The following is a 12,057-nucleotide window of genomic DNA, read 5'->3' as shown; positions in this document are numbered from 1 at the left end:
GAAGAGTCACTTGTCTTGCTACTATTTTTTAATATAGTAAATGCATTATTCTCACTGTTTTCTTAGTTTGGTTCTTTTGGAAAATCAAGACATTCAAGTTGATCCTTTCCCTCTATGTTATTTTCACCTAAAACTCATTTTTAATGCTGTGGTTCATTCAGTAATAGGTATCTGTGTTTCACTTAGCATTTTACTTGCTATGCACTCAGGATTTTACTTGGTTATATTTCTGTTTGGAAATCTTAATCATTAACAGTGAATATACTTGACTAAGGATAGGAAAAATAAGCTCATCAAAACATGTGATTTTTAAATTTTTCCCTATTAGTCAAGGAAATTCCTGCTGCCAATTAATTTCCATGCTTTTGAACAGCTGTCATTTGTGGTGTTTTTCCCTGAAAACTGCATATGTTCTTACTAAAACCCCTGAGTAGAAAAGAACTGACCAGAACATTTGCTTTTGATCTTTACTGTATACATGTACTTTTTTAAAGCTGGCCGGCTATTCTTAATCTTCAAGGAGGTCTGAGAAAGTCATTTAGGCTAATATTTTATCCTGTATTTATGAAGATAATGGGAATGTAGAAACTAGGATAATCGTATATATTTGGTTAGGTGCATCAATATTGTTTTGGATATCTATATATAGAATTTGTCTTAACAAGGAGGCTTCTTTGGTCCCTTTGAAGAGTCTGCTGGACTTAATTTAAGGAGAATTATTGGCAAAGAAAGGGTTGTTCATTAAATGTTTCTCATTTGTACCCAGTTTTGAGGGGCTGTATTTATTTGGGAGTTTTTAGCACTTTATGAGAGTTGCAGTTTTTCAGGGCATGTTTGCTAACAGGTCCAAGTTCTGACCTGAGGAAACCAAAGGGAGAGTATTTTTCATACAGAGGACCTCATTTTCTGTAGCTCTTTCCTGACAGCAGTCAGCCAAAACCAGAATTTGTTGACCTGCAGGCCATTCTATAAAGCCTCTCTTTGAAAAAGTTTGCGTGCCCAAGCAGGTAGGCAGTGGGTTTGCTGCTTTTTGAGATATTTAAAGTGACTTAAACATGCTTAACTCTGTATTTTGAAAGTAATAAGCCTAAGAACCCTAAGGCCAAATGGTACTGGGCACAAATGTCAAAATGTGGTGGTGATAATAACTCAGCAGCAACAAGACTGCCTTTATGCTTAAAAACAGAAGAACCGTACATTTAAAAATTTGTGGTTGGTTGTCAAGTATCATTTTTCCCTCATTTTTTTTTTTTCTTTCTTTTTAGACTGTGGAAATAGTCTGCCCTGGTCTAGATGTTTTCCTGGGCTTAGTTACTGTCCCTATATTTGAGCTATGGAGGGGGAATTGTGGTATCTTCCACTCCTAGTTGGAAGTAGCAGGGGGTGGGGGGAAGCACTCTGTTTTTCCTAACTCTGGACTAAATTGATTCCACTTGCTTGGCTTGACTCTCGCGGGATCCTAACACCTTGAGCCACATGCGACTGAGCGGGGTTTATGACTCAGCTGGCTCCCGGGGCCCTGCTGCCTGATTTATGGTCGGGGCTTTGCTTGGGGCTCTGTAAAAGCAAAGCTGCAACAAAAAATGACAGTCTTGTAGGTCAGCTCTGTACCCTAACCCGGAACGGAGAAATCTGAAGTCTAGTAGGAGCCATCCAAAAAGATCTCTGCTCTGAAACTTGCCATTGTCTTCTTCATTGTAATGCACTAGAGATCAAAGGATTTCTTGGTAGATTAAATGGTTCTTCGCCGAGTTCACATTTTATAAACATGTATGCAAGATCATAAATTCCATACCTCTGGATTTCTTTAGTGATTAGGTCTTAATCATAATGAATACCATTTTATACCATTGTAGTATTCTTTTTTGATGAATGGAGTTAAACATTCCCACATGAACTAAAATGGATAGATTGTTAGTAACCGTTTTGAAGAGTTTTCAAAATTTTTGGATGATATCCGTAAAGATTTCACTATGTTTATGATATTACATATCATAGTTGGTATGGATAATCTTAAAACTCTCCTTTCTTTTTTGGAGCCTGATCCCAATATTTCAATAAAGTGGGGAGAAACACTCTTTTATAATTTGAATGTATGATAACGACAAATCAATTTATAGGAAGGTAAGTGGCACAGAGACAACATTTTGGAATTTGGAATGCTTTTCAAAACATAGCAGTAACTAGACTATTTCTCAAAACTGCATGTCATAGTTTTTTGTCACTTTTTGTTACGAGAGGAAACATTACGTATCCTTTCTCCCCCCTCCTTTTCTCAGTCACATCTCTCCAGGGGAGAGAGGTTTTCATTCTATTCTGATTCTGAGAAAAATCCCTAGTTTGGCTTTAAGACACTACTGACTAGTTCCAGTCCCATAATTTTCTCACTTAGTGTGTGTAGGCTTTCTGTTTTTGTTTCGTTTTGCTTGTGCCTTCCATAGGCTGAGTCTTCCATATAAGGAGCTGTGGAGTGTACCTTTCTTGGATTGAGTAATATGGTGTCTAACAAAAGATATGAATGCATTTAGAGTGAATCTCCAATGTGGAGACCCACTCTCTTCATGTTTATTTTTTATTTTTTTCATGTTTAATTAATTAGTGTTCTGCCATTTTCATTGTATTCTCGTATTTTCTCAGGTGTTTCAGCTAGAGATTGACTAGTAAGCCTCATTTCCCAAGTATTGAGAAATACATGAAAGGAGCTCATCATCATGCTTACACTCTTTGTTATAATAATAATAATGTTAATGGAATAATATCCTGGAACCAGATTTATGACAGTTGCTTAAAAATTAACACCTCAGTCTTACCTCTGCCCGTGTTTATAATAAATGCCTTGGTTCACCATTTGTCTTTCAGCAACTTACAATTACATGTCATGGGGCATAATTAGATTGCAGAACTATCTTGCTGACATCCAAATACATTCTTTTTTTTTCCCCCTCCTCTATTTGAATTTCAAGAATCTCTTGCAAACCATTTCAGAGTGGTTTTATGTTTGGAGTACAGTATAAAAAAGCTGTGTTTTCTGTGACTCTACTTCCTGGCTGTACCATTTGCATGTGGCTTCACCCCTGGTTCCCCTTGGAAAATTGGGGGAAAAAAAAAGTGTGGTTGACATTAGGTGATAATTCTGCTTTGAGTTGTTTTTCCATTGGTTTCATACCAGATTGTCTTGTTCGTCTGTTCACTGTTTATTTATTCATCTGTTCATCCTTCCAGTAAATTTCTTTTAAGCACATACTATGTACCAGGTGGGATTTAAGATGCTGAGTCTGCAGGGGTGAACAAGATTGATGTGATCTCTGTCATCACAGAACTTATATTCTAGTTAGAGGAGAGAATTGTTTACTTAAAAACCAGGAACTAAGCTGTATGCTATGAACCAAGTCATTGACAGAGTGATTGTTAGGGTCGGGGCAAGAAAGACTTCTTAAAGAGTGGCAAATGCTATGAGACTGGAGAACAGAAAGGAGCCAGGCTTGTGACAATCTGGTGGAAAAACAACCCAGGCTGCGGGGAGATTAGGTCCAAAGGCCCCAAGGTGAGAACCACTGAAATGGGCTAGAGAAGCAACAAGAAGGCCAGTGTGGCTGGAAGGCAATGAACTTTTAGAGTGGCTTTTCTTCGTTCCCTCCTTACATGCCAGGAGATTGCATGGCCCTTCAGGTCTTGGGTCACTGGGCAGTATGAGGAGGGCTAGGAAGAGCCACCAAGAAATGGCAGATGTTGAGTGGGGATTGATGGTTCTGGGCATGAGGTGTTACCGGGAGAGAGTCCCAAGAGAGGTCAAGTCTTTTCTCAGTTTCATGAGGATCAGCAGTGCCATACTGTCTTGTGATTGGCTGGTTAGAACCCGACTTGGCCTAGCAACTGCTGTCCTTTAGCAGAATTCTCCACTGCAGGGGCATCAGAGCACCTGGCGCAAGGACTGGCCATTCTCCTTTGTGGAGCAGGGAGAAAACAGTCCCAGGCCACCATGTTTCCCTTCCCCTGTGGCTGCTGATTGATTCTTTCCCAGCTTTTTTGACATGTTAGGTCACAGGGAGGGAGGCAGTGTTTATGTATTTGGTTGCCCTAATTTTTAAGTTTCTCAAAGACTGAACAAAAATAGGACTGATAAAGAACAGCGAGAAATAATCATCAGTTACTTACATATCTTCAGGGTGCTCTGCAGCAGGGAAAGACTATAAATATAAAGCTCCCTATTCTACATGGCTTGTTCTAAAAGATGTGATTGTGCAATAAAGGCTTCTGGGTACTTATCCTAGTTCCTGACTATTGCAGGCACAGTTTTCTCAAGTACCTCAATTTGGGAATGAACAGTGCGCACATACATGCCCAAGAGTGCGCGTCACCAGCTTTCCCTCCACCCCCTCCTCCTGGGGTTAGACAGGGTGTTGTCCTGTTTATTCTTATCTCCCAGCCAATGTGTAATAGAATAAGCAAAACATAACATGCTGGTACAAAGGGCCTTTTTTTGCAGCCTTCTAATTGTGCTCCTTTCTGCCGGGGAAGGAAGCAGTCATAAATTTCTGTCATTATCTTAAGTAGTAAGGTTCCACAGCTTTAGGAATTTTTCTTTCTTGTTCTTTGTTAGCTTCTACTTGAATTTTTTGATCCTCCCCTCCCCAAACCGAAACTGGCATATTTTTAAACAGTCCTTTAAATCTGGGGGGATGTGACCCCATGGTTTTAAGGCAGGACACAACCATAGTGGTTCTTTCCTTTGGGCATCTGATTTGAGTGCACCTTTTTCTCCACCAGGACTGCCAGCCCTTCCGCTCTCTTTGATGTGCTGAGGATTTGGAGGGCATCTATGTGTGGGTTTTGTTTCTTTGTTATTGTGCTTTGTTTCCCAAACTCTCAAATTCTCACATTTCTTTCTGAATGAATTATTTTAAAAAATATTTTGAAGGGGCATTTCGTTCCCCTGTTTTCCAGTGCAGTTCTTCTCTGTTTTTTAAGTAGGTGGGTGTGAATGATAGAAAGCAGCTCGGACCATCCTTTTCTTTTTCCTACAAGACTTTCATCCTTTGTTCACTGGCATCCCTGCCACTGCTATGGTGATGAACCAGTGGGTGAGTAGTGAGGTCCATGCCAGGAGGCAAACTCATAAGCATCCCCTTTGTTGCTTTCTCTGTGTTCATGTCTCTATTTCATTTTTTTAAGATTATTTATTTATTTATTTGGGAGAGAGAGAGAGAGAGCGGAGTATGTGAGAATACAAGTCGGGGGTGGATAGGTACAGAGGCAGAGGGAGAAGCAGCCTCTCCACTGAGCAGGGAGCCTGACCTGGGACCCAGTCCCAGGACCTTGGGATCATGACCTGTGCTGAAAGCAGAGGCTTAACTGACTGAGCCGCCCAGGCTCCCCTTCTTTTAGTTTTTGACCTTTCTTTTTCTTTTCTTTTTTTTTTTTTTTAAGATTACTTATTTATTTATTCATGAGAGAGACAGAGAGAGAGAGAGGCAGAGACAGAGGCAGAGGGAGAAGCAGGCTCCATGCAGGGAGCCTGACATGGGACTCAATCCCGGGTCTCCAGGATCATACCCCAGGCTGAAGGTGGCACTAAACTGCTGAGCCACCCGGGCTGCCCTTTATTTTTCTTCTTGATAAAATTATCTGACTTTGTTTCCCTCCTGTCTTATAGAGAAGGTTCTACTGTGTTCTAGTTCTTGTGTTTTTCTTTCTTGAAATAGAAACTGGTATTGCTAAGGTTATGTTCTTCTGGGTCTCTGAAAGCCCTCTGCTGTGATCATTGGTTACTTCTGACAATACCAGTTTACCCCGAGTGAGGCAGGTAGTGAGAAGGTGTACATATGCTCCATTTTTCATGGCGCAGGTGCAAGAGGATCTCTGAGCTCCCTAAGTCACGTAGAGCTGGCCAGTTGGAGAGAAAAGTAGGAGGGTCTCATCCTGGGATGGCTCTCAGAGTCTGGGATTCAGACTTAGGTGAGTGTTTTCTGTAGCTCTCTCTGAGGCTTGTGTATTTGCTTCAGGGTCTGTCCATGGAAATCATAGTGTCATGAAGTCCACATGAAGACCGGCACTTACCATAGGCTCATTTTGAGGCAGCTACAGAATCTGGGTACCAGGCAAATTCTTGGATCACATGAGTATGTTGGGGCCTGGCTCTTTCTTTCTCTTCTGTTGGAACAACAGCAGAGTGAACTCACAGCTTTTGGCTTAACCAGAATCTTCTTGCCATCAAACAGCTGTGCTGCTTGTCAGACCCAGAAGTAGCATTTTATCATCATTACGCCACAATTCCTCACCCTCTGAAAGATTACGCTTAAGTGTTTTGTTTTCTTTGAACTGTACTCCACACACATAGACTGACAGTCCTACTTCACAGAACACTACTGGGGCCATCCTTCAAGAGAAGTTGTCAGGCCTTTGAAAGGCCTTCCTGGAACAATCATCCCTCTGCCTACATGTGTAATCTTCTTCTCTCCATAGGCCCCTAATCTCTTCCAGCCCTTGAGCCTGAGATGGCCATTTGGCACTACCTTTCCCTTTTTCCATTGCAAAGAAAAGCTTTTTATTTCACCTTCCACCTATTTCTCCACAGAAGCATCATTACTGAAGCATCCATTCCCATTGCGGAAGCATCCATTCCCTGCGTGAAAAAGAACAATAGAATTCCATGCGTAAAGTTGCCAGAGTTGGAATATTCCCAATCTTGTGGGCTCTTGCTCCTCAGACCACTATACAGAGAGAGTAAATGCTACCATCTTCTGGACTGTGTTACATATATACATGGGCATGGAGCTGTGTATGTATTTCTTTGAAGGCTAGACTCCTTTGAGGGAAAACACCAGCTCTGGAAACCATCCTCAATCAAGGCACTGTGTATGAATAGCTCTACTCGGTGGGAACCTTGCTTCTGTTGTATTACAGCCAGTGGTACCTGGAGCCCGCTGACATCTGAGACACAGAGGCCTGTGTGCATAAAGTGGGTAAGGAGTAGCCTTGTCACTTTACCCCACCCCTGAAATATAGCTGAAAGAGTGTAGTGGCTACCTTTTGTTGAAAAGTAGTGTTCACTTTAAAAGGCCAAAGATGTAAGGAGGTGCTCCTTTAAAAAATGGATTACTTTTTGGGAAATTGATTACTTTGTGGGATTTGTGGGTATAATGCAAAAGTTCACCCTGGTTTAACCCGAGTGGAGCTTGGAGAAGAACATGTTATATTTCTTGGTTAACTACCCATGCTATTTATAGAGGTGACTCCTCAGAAAGTCTAGACATTGTTTCGGGAAGACAGAATGCCAAATCTGCCCTTCACTTTCCCAGTTAGCTTGCTGAAAATAACCACCTCCTCTTCTCAAAATGGGGAAAATGGGAATCTTAGAATTCCATTTCAGGAGAGCGTGAATGATACTTGGGCTCCCTGGCCAGGAATTAGAAAGGGCAAGGAGGGAGGGTGCTTTTGTGACCCTGGGGACCTACCCCAGGCCTTGCTCCTCACCGGCCAGCTTGCTGAGTTGTGGGGACTGTGGTTGACAGATCCTCATTTTTGAGTTGGCCTCCTCCAAGCAGAGACCCTGAAAACTTTCTGAGAGTGAGCCAGCTGCAGTTTCTGGCTCTTAGCGCACATATGCCATTTCTGAACATCCTATGGAAAGCTGGCAGTTGGAAAGGCCAGGATGGGCAAAGCCATGAACTCATTTGGTAGACGTGTATCAGTGGGCAGGTGTGATGAATGCTGATGATTCTGTGGCTGTGAGGAAACAGGAGACCTTTAGTCTGAATTAGGGTTTTCTACAGCAGGTTCCAGGGAAGACTAGTTTTGTGGAATGTTAGTAATGTGGGAAAAGGAACTATGGCTTAATTAATTTAGGAAATGAATGGATTAAACAGAGTTAAAATGGAGTCTCTGCTGGAGGACTTCTAAGAAAGCCTTTAATATCGTTATTATCTTGATTTAATATCCTGGTGTGTATGTGCCTGTTGAAGAGAGGGCCAGAAGGTGCAATATTCCTCTGTGTGTCGTGCCCAGGGATTCCCCCACAATAGTGTGCATTCCATGGGACCATCACGGTCTCCAAGACACCACATCCTCAAAACAAACCTTTGAGAAGTGATTTCATTCCAAAGTATCTTGGAGTCCATTGTACAGCTGGCTATGGAATCCACCTTTCATTGTATGAGTGTCACTTGAAGACCTGCTGTGTGTCAGGCCCTGGGAGGGGCCTTGCTTTATCTCAGTGAGGAAGCTGGGCTCATAACTCAGTGCAGAAGGCCCCACACTTTTCTGATTATACATCTCTTTTTGAATAATCACCCCTTCATTTATTTATATGTGTTTATAAGTTGTATTTAGTGCAGTGTTTATATAGTAGGTACACTAAAATACACACAAAAATAGGAATTTAGAAGGACGAGAAAAAATATTTTTAAAGATTTATTCATTTTTGAGAGGGGGAGAGAGAGAGCACAAACAGAAGAGACAGAGGGAGAGGGAAATCTCAAATGGACTGCACGAAGCCCAGAGCCCCACACAGGGCTCGATCCCACAGCCCTGAAATTACAACCTGAGCCGAAACCAAGAATTGGATGCTTAACCTGCTGCACCAGGTACCCAGGGAAAAATTTTTTAAGAATATCTGTGTCTTCTTGTACCCCAGCAGATGGGATTCCTTGAACCGGGGTCCCACCACAGGGACTCTGATTCAGTGGGTCTACAGTAGGGTCTCAGCATCTGCAGTGTTAACACATTCATGCCAGTGATTCAGCTCATGTGCTAGAGAGCAGTGGTTTGGTGGGGACTTTGTGGGGGTTGGTGGGGAAGGGGCATCTCTGAATAGGTTATGTATCTCTTGGGAAACTTTCAGACTCCATACCCTGCCATCTTCTTGCAGGTGAGAATGTCAGACTGAGGAAAGAAAACAGTGGGGAAGTTCCATAGTGATGCTCCCTGCTTGTCTGTTACTCCTAAGGAAGGTATGTTTCCAAACATACCCATTGGGCCCAGTGACAGGTGGGGATCCCAGGCAAGTCACTGGGCCTCCCTGGCCTAGTTTTTTTCTTTGAAAAAGTGAGGGGTTGATTTGGAATCGTCTGCAGTGTGTCTCTTAGAACACTAACATTCTCTGATTTAATTAGGTTTGAGTTTTTATGTTGAACAGGGGTGGAGGTGATTCAGTTTCATTCAGCAATTTACATCCACATACATTTTCTTTTTGATATAAGACCTAGTTAGATCATAAGCCTGGGATTTTCTTGTCCTCCTTGGGCAGTGTACTCCACCTAAATAGCAGTGGGCGTTTAATTTTTAGGCCCCCAAGCAGAAGGTTCAGAAGAGGCCTCGCCTACTCCTGGTTAATTGCAAAATAAACAGATCTCAAGGGCAGTGGCCCCTTCCTTTCATAATAACTGCCTCTGCTCAGTGCACCATCAGTGCAAAGCAGCACTTCCAAATACCACACCAGGTGAGTGCTCCATGGATGAAGCCTTCATCCTCTAGCCCAGATATTTACAGCTGGGACCCCTTCCCCTCCCCTCTGAGATGGCAGCTAACTTGTTTCCCCCACCCCCTGTTTTTCGCCTCCAGATACTTCCATTTGCAAGCTAATAAGTTGCACGTACATATGTTTGAACAGTTGTCAGGCTTGTCTGCCTCTCAAACTGTGCTTTGGTTTAAAACAAACAACAACAGAGAACCCAAAGGAGGGGATGGATGAAGACATTTTAGTTGTACCTGCAGGTGGTGTTGTTTTGACCTTGACAGTCAGTTTTAAACGACCTGTCAAGCACCTTTGTGTGCTCTTGGGCACACCCACCTGGAAGATATTATATCCCCTAAGCTTTATGTGCCCCAGCAGGCAGGCACCAGGTCCCTGGATTTTGTTTTCATCCATGGAGGGTTAATGCATGCATGGCAGGACTTTACTGAGAAGGGGCCCAGCTACAAAACACTGTTTTCATTTAATTCTGATTTCTCTTCTCTCTTGGCCTAACCCTCCCTGCCCTCAGGCCCTCCCCGCCTCCCCAGTTCCCTCCAGATTCCCTCCACCCCCTATCAGCCTTCCCTGCTCTCTCACCCCTCTGTTTGGCTTCAAACCATTTCTTTCTGGCTTTGATACCTTCTTGCAGAGCTGCAACCAATCAGGAGATTAGGCCCCCAGAGCTGAGAGGGGCACACTGCCTGGTAGGGGGCTCCAGCCCCAGGCCACTGCAGGAAATCGGGCCCAGAAAGCTTGCCAGCCTCCAGGACCCTCCAGCTTGGCTCTTTATGGTCCGGTCCGGTGACCAGATTCCCTAGGGTAGGGGGCAGGGGCCCCTCCTCCGCTTCAGTGCTGTCTGGGAAGACACGTTTGGGAATGATTTTGACCTTACCTCCGTGGTCCAGGGTCCTCTGTTGCAGCTGTTTGAGATTTATCTTTTTTAACTTTGAGTCTTCCCTCTGCTTTCTGAGCCATACATGGTGGTGCTGCAAGTTGGGGTGAGAATAGTGAATGGACAAATGAAGAGAGCCCATTGGATTCAGCCTCGTGCCAAACTGGGCCAGGATTGTTTCAAAATATTCAAGGATACAGATGATGGGTCTTTACCTGGGAATACTTCTTCCTTGGCATCCATGCCTGAGGCCCCGAGTTGTTCAAAGAAGTCTGTTCTCTATTTCTAAAAGAAGAGATAGCAGAGCAGGTACTTGTTCTCAAGACCAAACATATATCTTATTGCTCTTGTAGTACTTCCTCCGAAGTCTGAAAGAAACAGGCCCAGACCTAGATAGTCACCTAACCACCATCGGCACCATCACTGTGTTCACAGGAACTGTGAACTGTTCTGTACAGGAACCTTGTACTTAAGATTGGTACCCGTCCCTTCGTGGGACTTCCCAGTTTGGAATGAATGGTAGAGGAGGCTGAGGCCTGTGTGGTGTGGGAGTGATTGGACTGGGTCTCCCATCGTAGGAGGAACCTGGTCTCAGAGAATGGAAGAGAAGCAGAAGTATGGGTGAGAAAATGGCATTACTGTGTGTGCCCCTGCACTTCCCTTGGGTCTTTGAGCCTTCACACAGGGTTCTGTTTGGTCCAAGCTGCTTGAGTTGCATTTTTGTCATTTACAACCCGGGACCCTCACTAATTTACAAGGGCTCCTTTTTCACCTGTACAAACAAGCATCATTAGACCTTAGGATTGGAAAGAGGAGTCGGTGGCTTTGAGCAACTTGGGATCCTTTCCCTTCCGATTCTCTAGGGGTGATATCACCTGGGCAACTCTTTACAGCTTGCAGAGTGTCTTCATATATATTTTTTTTTCCCCGCATTTGAACTTCACAGACAAGCTCTCAGCCCTGCTAGGGCCTAGCTGTCACAGGTTCCCCACAGCTTCCTTCAGGACTGGCCCCACCCTGGCTCTCCAGTGTGGCATTGCTCCTGCTTGGAGAGGCCGCTCTGGATAGCCACTGCTGTGATTTCCCATCCCCCAGGCAGGGTAAGCTCTGCTCTCCATTCAACCCTGTAGTTTATCTTGTGGGGTGATGAGTCTCAGCAGGCGCTGACAGCCAGGATCAGGGCCTAGGCTTCTGTGACTTTTGGCCTCTGAGGTGTAGGGCAAGTGGATTCTAACGATGGGTTTGCTTGAGCTGAGGGGTAGAAACCTGTAGACCCATATGTGCATGGGTTGTAAGCTAAGCAAGGGCAAGCCCGGGGCAACCAAGTACACTTAATATCTTTTCCTTTGGTTTATTTCACTTTGGTTAGCCTTTTGAACTGTCGTGCTGTTACTGCGTGCTTTTTCTTTTTCTTTTTTAAAAAGATTTATTTATTTTTTTATGATAGACATAGAGAGAGAGACAGAGAGGCGCAGAGACACAGGAGGAGGGAGAAGCAGGCTCCATGCCGGGAGCCCGATGTGGGACTCGATCCCGGGACTCCAGGATCGCGCCCTGGGCCAAAGGCAGGCGCCAAACCGCTGAGCCACCCAGGGATCCCCAACTGAGTGCTTTTTCAAAGCTGGTACCAGTCCTCCCTCCACCCCAACCTCCAGACACCATGTGAGATGATGGAAAGACACTCAGGTTTTAGAGAGGACTTTTGAGAAGGACT

The 12,057-nt window shown here is 44.0% G+C and overlaps 1 protein-coding gene across 50 annotated transcripts in view; it reads left to right on the top strand.

Annotated features, from left to right (window-relative positions):
- Positions 1-12,057, top strand: part of AOPEP (aminopeptidase O (putative)) — a 333,384-nt gene that overhangs the window by 85,522 nt on the left and 235,805 nt on the right. The gene's annotated exons all lie outside the window — the stretch shown is intronic.

The sequence above is a fragment of the Canis aureus genome, chromosome 1 (assembly GCF_053574225.1).
Source record: "Canis aureus isolate CA01 chromosome 1, VMU_Caureus_v.1.0, whole genome shotgun sequence".
Classification (NCBI taxonomy): domain Eukaryota; kingdom Metazoa; phylum Chordata; class Mammalia; order Carnivora; family Canidae; genus Canis; species Canis aureus.
Note: the sequence above shows the minus strand (reverse complement) of the source record. Positions and strands in the feature narration are given on the sequence as shown.